Genomic DNA, 8,108 nt, shown 5'->3' with positions numbered 1-8,108 from the left:
CAATTAAAGACACTAATTACCCCTCTGTCATATCCAACAGTGGTAAAGGGGAGAGAACACTCAGGATCTCATCTATTACCCATGACTGAGTATAGATAGGATTAACCCTATATGGGCCAAAGCAATGACATTTGTTGAGAGTTAATCATTACAGCAGGTTTATTAATCATTGTCTAGAAGATGAGCTATCATAGCTCTTCAGCTTGTGGTTTCATAGCTCTTCAATTTGTGATATTCAAATGGATATATGGTAGTTAACATCATTGTAATATGCACATATCTGATAATTATGAGACAGAGAATCTCTTTTGTTGCCCACTAGTCACTTGTCTTCTGGCTCTGGGTATTGTCTAACCTTACTTTGCTATATTTGTATCTCATTTGTATCTCAGTGTCCATCTTACTTGTGCTGATTTGCATACTTCCTATACATACTCTAGAACTGTACATATATCCATATATATATTACTGTACATATATATACACAAAATTTCATGTATGTATACATATGAAAAATTATCTTCTCCCTTTACATTTGTTTGCTAATTAACTGTGTCATCTTCAAATTCAAACATTATTTGAGTAGTTTTTGCTCTGGGGTAAACGCTTTTCTCTTTCTATATTTTCATCACTTAATATTTTTAGGGTGAACTTCAAGATATAAGAAAATTTTTATTATTTCCTTTGGTTTGAGTATAATACAAATTTCTCTCTCTCTCTCTCTCTCTCTCTCTCTCTCTCTCTCTCTCTCTCTCTCTCTCATAAACAACATCTCCAAATCACTTATCAACCAATTCCTTTCCTGACGGTTTATGCTATGCTCTTCAATAGGACTATTTTGCTTTGTGTGTCTCTGGATTCTCCAGACTGTTTCTCTTTTCGCCATGACTCATTTCTATACTGTCTTAATTATACTGTCTTTGTAATATGATGTAATATGTCATAATATTGATAGTTCTAGTTTGCTTATCAGTTGCTGTAATAAAACACTCTGGCCAAAAGCAGCATAAAGAAGAAAGGGTTCACTTGGGTCACACTTTTTAGGTCACAATCTATCACTGTGGGAATTCAGAGCAAGAACTTAAATAAAAATTTAAAAACAAAAAAAGCATGGAGAAGTACTGCTTGCTGTGAAGTGATAAAGTTAGCACCGTCTATACTGACTCCATTTTGTATTTACTTACACCGTTCTCAGGCCAGCAACCATTCCCACCAACAGTCACATCTGCCTTGGCAAGATATTTGTGATTCTCATGACCCTGACTATGGTCCAGAAATATTAACCCAAATAATTAATGTTTATATAAACTATAGTAATGGAAGAAAAGTGTGTGTCAAGAATAATTGTCCTGTTATGTCTGAAATAGGTACTGCATTCTTCCAAAACCAAATGTTGCAGGGTATCCTTACCATCATCTCACATTAATGTAATTGTGATTTTTGTGGGTTTCCCACACCGTACCCCTGAGCTTTGGCACCAAGATATTCTGAGACTTGAGCCTTCTCTTGATCACCAGCTGAAATTAAAATATATATAATCTATATTATCTTAATCAACATATTGGTTTGTATTTTTATTGAATGGATTATTTCTGCTGTGCCATGCTTTCTGGCTTTCTTTATGCCTCATTTTCTGCTTGTTTACTTATACAGCCCAGGCCCAAGTGCCTAGGGATGGTACTTCCCACTATTGGCCTGGCCTTCCCAAATCAATCATTACTCAATGGTGTAGCTCTGCATAGACAGGCCCAACTGACTTCGGCAGTTCCTTAATTGAGACAGACTAGGATGACCGTAGGCTAGGTGTATGAAACTGGTAGCTTGGGTATTGCTCTTTTTGAGACTTCTTTTCCTTCCTCTTTTTAAATTTTATCTTTGTTTAGAAGAGATTGTCTAATTTCACCTACCCGCTTTCTTAAGTGACAGAGTGCCATCATATCATTAACAGGGAGAACCAAACTGACATATTTTCATTATTAACTCCTTGTATCCACACCCCCCCCCCAAAAAAAAAAGAAAAGAAAGAAAAGGAAAGAAAAGAAAAAGAAAAACAATTTTTCCTTTCATCCCATGTTTTTAACCTCTTGGATGTTCTTTAATAATGAGATTTATTTTTATTCATAAAATGCCACACTTACAGATAATTTCTAAGTGACTTTATTTTATTTTGCCTTCTTTAAAGTGCATTCTCTAGCCAGTAATTGACTCTGCTCAGCAGGTAAAAGGCACTACTCATCAAGACAGGCAACCTGAGTTTGAACGCCCAGGATTCACATGATGGAAGATGAGAACTCTTCCATCTCGCAAGTTGTCTTCTGACCTCCATATGTTTGCTGTACTGTGCACGTATTCACACACACACACACACACACACACACACACACACACACAGAGAGAGAGAGAGAAAGAGAGAGAGAGAGAGAGAGAGAGAGAGATACACACAAAATAAATAAATGTAAAAATTAGGTTTTAATTATGAATTTGATAGTTTTTTGTCTAATAACCTTTTACTTAATTTTTTAACATTGTTGATTCTCTTTAGTTTCTATATAAATGATCATAATATATGTTAACTACACAATTTTCCTTCCTTTCTAGCTGGCTGTCAAGTGACAGGGGGCTCTAATTACATTCAATGAAACTTCCAGCTATTAGTGACATTAAAAGACTTGATGTATTCCCAAGTTAAGCAAATGATTCTAAATTTTCTTTAGCCCCTTTTCTACTTTTTTGGTTTGTTTGTAAATGACTTTTACAGGCTAGAATGTTCACTGTTAAAATATTCTAAGTGCTTTCATTTTAAATCCAATGTGATTTGCAACATACACAATGGATAATATGTTTCGTTTAAGCTTATCTAGAATAAATTTATGTTTCTTTCACAAATTCTAACAAGCACAGAAGTACTCAGAGACCAGATATTTCTCTTCTACATATTGTTAGATAAATCCAGCCTTTGACCATACAGTTCCTGGATCGGCTCCACTTGGAATATAAAAGGTTAAGGAGAGGTCTACAGACACATGCTATAGTTGAATTTTAGAAGAGAACATTTATTTTATTTTATTTTTATCTAAAAGGATGTTTAAAGAGAAAGTAAGAAATATGGATAGTTCTGGAAAACATGAGAGAGAATAAGAGAGGGGGACGGACTCAAAGCCCATTGACTAAGACTTCCAAAAGAGTCTTTTCAGAAATCTTAACCATTTGTTAATGGCTTTCTTTTTTTCCCGCATTTATTTAGTTATTTAACTTGTGTTGGAAGTGCAAGCATGGGATAAACATGCAAGTCAGAGGACAGTTTGCAGAAGCAAGTATCCCTCCCACCTCATAGGTTTCTGGCTATCAAACTCAGGACATCAACCTTGATAGTAAGCCCTCTTAGTCACTGGGCCACATGGTGGCCCTGCAGTATCTTCCTGTTTTACAGAGTAAAGTGGAAGAAATTGTTTTCCATTTCCTTCTAGTGCTCAGTCTCTGTGTTTCTTTTAAAATGATTACCTGAACAAAGACTGGTACACCAATGGCTCGATTTTATTTAACACACACTTTAGCTTGAACAGTTTTGATTTCTCTGCTTGTTAAGTTGGAGAAATGAAGCAAGCAGAGAATCTAGAATTTGGATTGCATTCTGTGGAAAAGTCCTTCATCAGTCTGCTCCCATTATCAGCCACTTATGTAAAACTGGTCCCAACTTGGTTGTGGTTGCAGAACGAAGTTAATAGAAACCATTTCCATGGGATTCTTTGGTCTTGATATTCTATAATTGCCTCTCAGAGTTGGTCAGAAAGCAAACTAGTGAGAGAGGATGTCAATTTCTTGCACTCACAGTAAAAGACATGCCTCAGCCTCCCTTCAACAGTTAAAAAGAATCAGCAACTTCTCTGGACTGAAGAAAGTGACTCAGACAGTAAAGTGCTTATCCTGCAAGCAGAAGGACAATTGACTGCTAGAATTCATGTTTTAAAAGGTCAGGGACCACCAGTGTCTGTGCTTGCAATTTCATTGCAGGGAAAGAAGGTGAATCCCCATGGCTCCTTCACTATACAGCCTACAGTATTTGGAGAATTGTTGGCAAACAGGAGACCCTGAATCAAAGGTACAAAGAGAAACGAAGGCAGTGATTGAGAAACAACACTCAAGATTATCCTTTGTCCCATATATATATATATATATATATATATATATATATGCAGACACACACAAATAAACGCCCCCACACACACACACCAGCAACTTCAACATTGACCACGAAGTTGAAGTTGCAAGTTTCCTTCTGAGCTGCTTTAGACTGCTGTCTTCTGAAAGATAAAAGATGGAATACAGATTTTAGTAAGTAGTATCAGGAGTATCAGAGGAAAGGGGTTAGCAATGTGGAAATTTACAAGTGGCCTAGCCATTGAGCTCTTTAAGACATATTAAACTGGAAGGATTCATGTGTGTCTTTCACTTGAGAACTCAGAACGTTGGGGAACATTCGCTGCTGCTGCTGCTGCCGCTGCTGCCTCCACTGCTGCCATCACCACTACCAGGGCAACTTACAGCAGATCAATCTCCTACAACAACATGACTCCCTAGAAAAACTATTTTTAAATGCATCTGGATTCACCTAAGGTAGATGCTGAAATCTATATAGTAGATGAATCCTGTGGTAAATGAAATGATCCACACTCAGTTTAAATAATGCCTTGGACCTTTATCCAAAGGGCAAAGCATTCAACCAAATATTTGTCACTCACTATTGTAATATCCATGTAAAAATGGGCTGTATGAACCAGACTTCAGTCTTATCAGAAAGGTAAGAAAACAAGGGTATGTTTTATTCTGATAGATTTTTCTAGTTTAGATCCAATCACTTTTATTTAGCCAGGCTCCTTTCTAAGGAAAAATAAAAATAAAAAATGAACCCTAGCTAGCTTTTTTTTTTTAAAAAGATTTATTTATTTTATATGTGTAATTTTACACAGTTGCTCTTTTCAGACACACCAGAAGAAGGCATTGGATCCCATTACAGATTATTGTTAGCCAACTTATAGTATCTGGGAATTGAACTCAGGACCTCTAAGAAGAACAATCAGTGTGCTTAACCACTGAGCCATCTCTCCAGCCCCCCTACCTGGCTTTTAAATACCTAAGTACAACTAGTAGTAAGCTTTTTCTCCTTGTAATTAGTGTTTGTGTACAGAGCAATTAATTAGATTATAGAGTTAGCCGTTTTTTTTTCCTCACTCAAGAATCTAAAGAACTAAAATGCTGATGTCTAAAAAAAATAAAATTACTTTACTGACTTTGATTAATTAACTATAAACTATCCTCAGGCCCTCACTACACAGAGCACTCTGGACTCACTTCGTTTCTACATTATGTAATGGGACAACTTTCAGGTATGGGTACAATTGCTTCAGAGCAGAATTACTGGCATGGCAGTTGGGAGTCTACAGTTTCTGAGATTCTTTTTTTTTTTTCTTCAAACAAGGTAGTTCAATCGCATGCCACAATAGGTGATGCATTTCACTTATATAAATAAGCTCTTTATTAATCCGGGCTTCTTTTGTGGTCTGGACAGCCAATGGCAAATTCTTCCACAATGAGATGCAGGATCACCAACCTCTTTACTTCCCCTTCAAAAGAAATCAACTTCTCAGTGAGGGCTCAGCTCTAAATGGATATCTTTATGGGTTCCCTGCTATGCCCAGGCTTAGGGAACATCCAGAAAGAAAAGTTGAAAGACAAGCCAGAAAATGAGATGTGCTAGGAAGTGCCATCTTCTGAACATGTTTTGGCTGTTATACTCATGATTTGGTAAAAAGCTTTCCAGCTTTTACCCTCACAAGACCAAGCCACCCCAAATCCCTTCATAGATTGGGGTGGAGCTCATGAAGTCTACCCACATCATAACAATGGCTGTTGACTGATATTTGATAGGAGAGGAAGAAACATTCTTCTATTAGCATAGGGTCCCACTGTTAAGTACCCTACGCTCCAGTGAATAGAAGAACTCCTATGGATATAGGGACAACACTCATTAGACTTCTTAGATTGCTACAAAGAGAACGAGGTGGGAGAGGTCAATGGTATTGAGTTGGAAGTGGTACATAATGGGGTGGGATACCCAGGGAAGATAGTGGCACCAACTGGGGTTGAATATAATCATTCTTAACACATATTTGTAAATAATATGTTTTAATAAAACGTAGTCAACTGCTGCTTTGTGACACAGAGTGTCCCAGAAGGTGGCTCAGCCTAAAAGTCATAGCACACACTATGAGGTAATGTAGAGTGGGGATCAGAATATCGAGAGCCACAGAGAAAAGAGTCTCTCACAGTTTGTCTCTGGAGTCCAAAGTGTTTTTATTCAATGGTAGAAAGTAGAGATGCCCCCTAATTGTTTGAATCAGTTGACTTGAACTTTCAGCTCTGGATAATGATGGCATCTTAACTGTGCCCTGCTGCTTTGTAGGACTCTTGCTGGCAGGACATAAGGTAATGACTCTTAAACAGATTAAAATTGGAGCATTCTGTTGTTACCAACTCTAAATGAGAGAAAGCTGCCAGGCAGATATATGTGGTAGTCTGTAACCAGGGTCAGGACAGTGCCACTGTGGAGTTTTAAGTAGCAACCGAAGCTTGGCAAAGAGAGGGTGGGAATAACTGGATTTGCATGACTTCCTGTGCCTTGGCTACAGGGAATATTTATCCTACTTAGGACACATGAACTCTCCTAGTGTCCAATACTTAACCCCAGAGAGTGAAACCTGGTACATAGTTTCTCTAGAATGTGAAGACTTTAGGAAGAACCTAGAATAAACCTGTTCAAGAAGGTGAATTGGCCTGCCTCTAGCAATTACCTCACACTCTGTCAAGACAACACAGCCTAAAAATAATTGTCTGGATTACACCTTATTGATCAAAAGGAGCAGTAACTGCCATTTCCCTTCAGACAAGCTTCCCAAGCAAATGGATTTCTCATTTCTATATGTCCAGGAGCTATGGAGCCCAAAGAAATCTCAGACAATCTTGAACATTAAATGTACTCACACACACTCAGACACATTCAGTCCCATTAATATAGACACATATACACACACAAACACACGCACACACATACACAAACATACACATAAGTACGTACACACAGGAACACACTCGCATCCTCATATGTGTGTACATGCACACATATACACACATACTTTTACTCATACACACACATGCATACATACACTCACATATACATACATTCTTATACTCAGACAGCAACTCATTTACAAACATACTCTCTTACACTGCACACACATGCTTCTATGCACATATGAGCACAGACTCATACTTACACACGCATGTAAAAACATAACCATGCATGCAAAGACACTCACATTTATAACCAGATGCTCACATGCACACAATTTCATGACTTCTCACACTTACAAACATACATATACATACTCATGAGCACACAGACTAACCTGCACACAAACATACAGACTCATGTTCATGCCCATTCACACACTGACAAATATACTCACACATCACACTCTGGTGGTAGTTTTCAGTGAAGAATACTGGCTGCCTTTGCTCCCTGATTCACCGCACTTTCTGCCTTCTCCCAAGCAAGGTAGGAGACAGTCAAGAAGAAGCCATAATGGCATAGCCAAGAGTGAAGACACCTGAGGTACAGATGTTTCCAGCTGGAGAAGTAGGCCAGGACTCAACAGTCTGACACCATAGGTGAAATGGAGCCACACAAATCTAGTACTCTCAGATAGGTCTGAAATCTGAGCTGTTTTAGAATGCTGTCTTCTGAAAGATAAAGGATGGTCTCTTTTTTTATTGGAAGATGAAAATAAGAGGTTAGTTCAGACCCTCCTAAAATCTCCCTGAGGTTCAGAGAGCATCAAAAAGAAAATGCACTGGAGAGACAGGAGGAGGTGTATTGATGCAGAAGAAATATCAAGGCTGCTTTTTCCCAAAGCTTTCCAAGGCTCAGATCTTACAGACAGTGGGATTACCTTTTTAAACCATTTGAAAGAAATGTTCTCTTAGAATAATCATTCAAATTGAACTGCCTGAAAGCAAAGACGGGGCAAACTGTAACTGCAGAGAATCTACAT

The 8,108-nt window shown here is 37.9% G+C and overlaps 1 protein-coding gene across 6 annotated transcripts in view; it reads right to left on the bottom strand.

The window, feature by feature from the left end:
• Positions 1–2,141: 2,141 nt before the first annotated feature.
• LOC143443455 (uncharacterized) overlaps positions 2,142–8,108 on the bottom strand; it is a 29,238-nt gene continuing 23,271 nt past the window's right edge. For all 6 annotated transcript variants that reach the window (XR_013112448.1, XR_013112449.1, XR_013112452.1 and 3 more), the window contains one exon: positions 2,142–4,301. The gene's annotated coding sequence lies outside the window, so the exon portion shown is untranslated. The remainder of the gene's footprint in view (positions 4,302–8,108) is intronic.

The sequence above is a fragment of the Arvicanthis niloticus genome, chromosome 9 (assembly GCF_011762505.2).
Source record: "Arvicanthis niloticus isolate mArvNil1 chromosome 9, mArvNil1.pat.X, whole genome shotgun sequence".
NCBI lineage: Eukaryota > Metazoa > Chordata > Mammalia > Rodentia > Muridae > Arvicanthis > Arvicanthis niloticus.
This window is presented reverse-complemented; position numbering and strand designations above follow the sequence as displayed.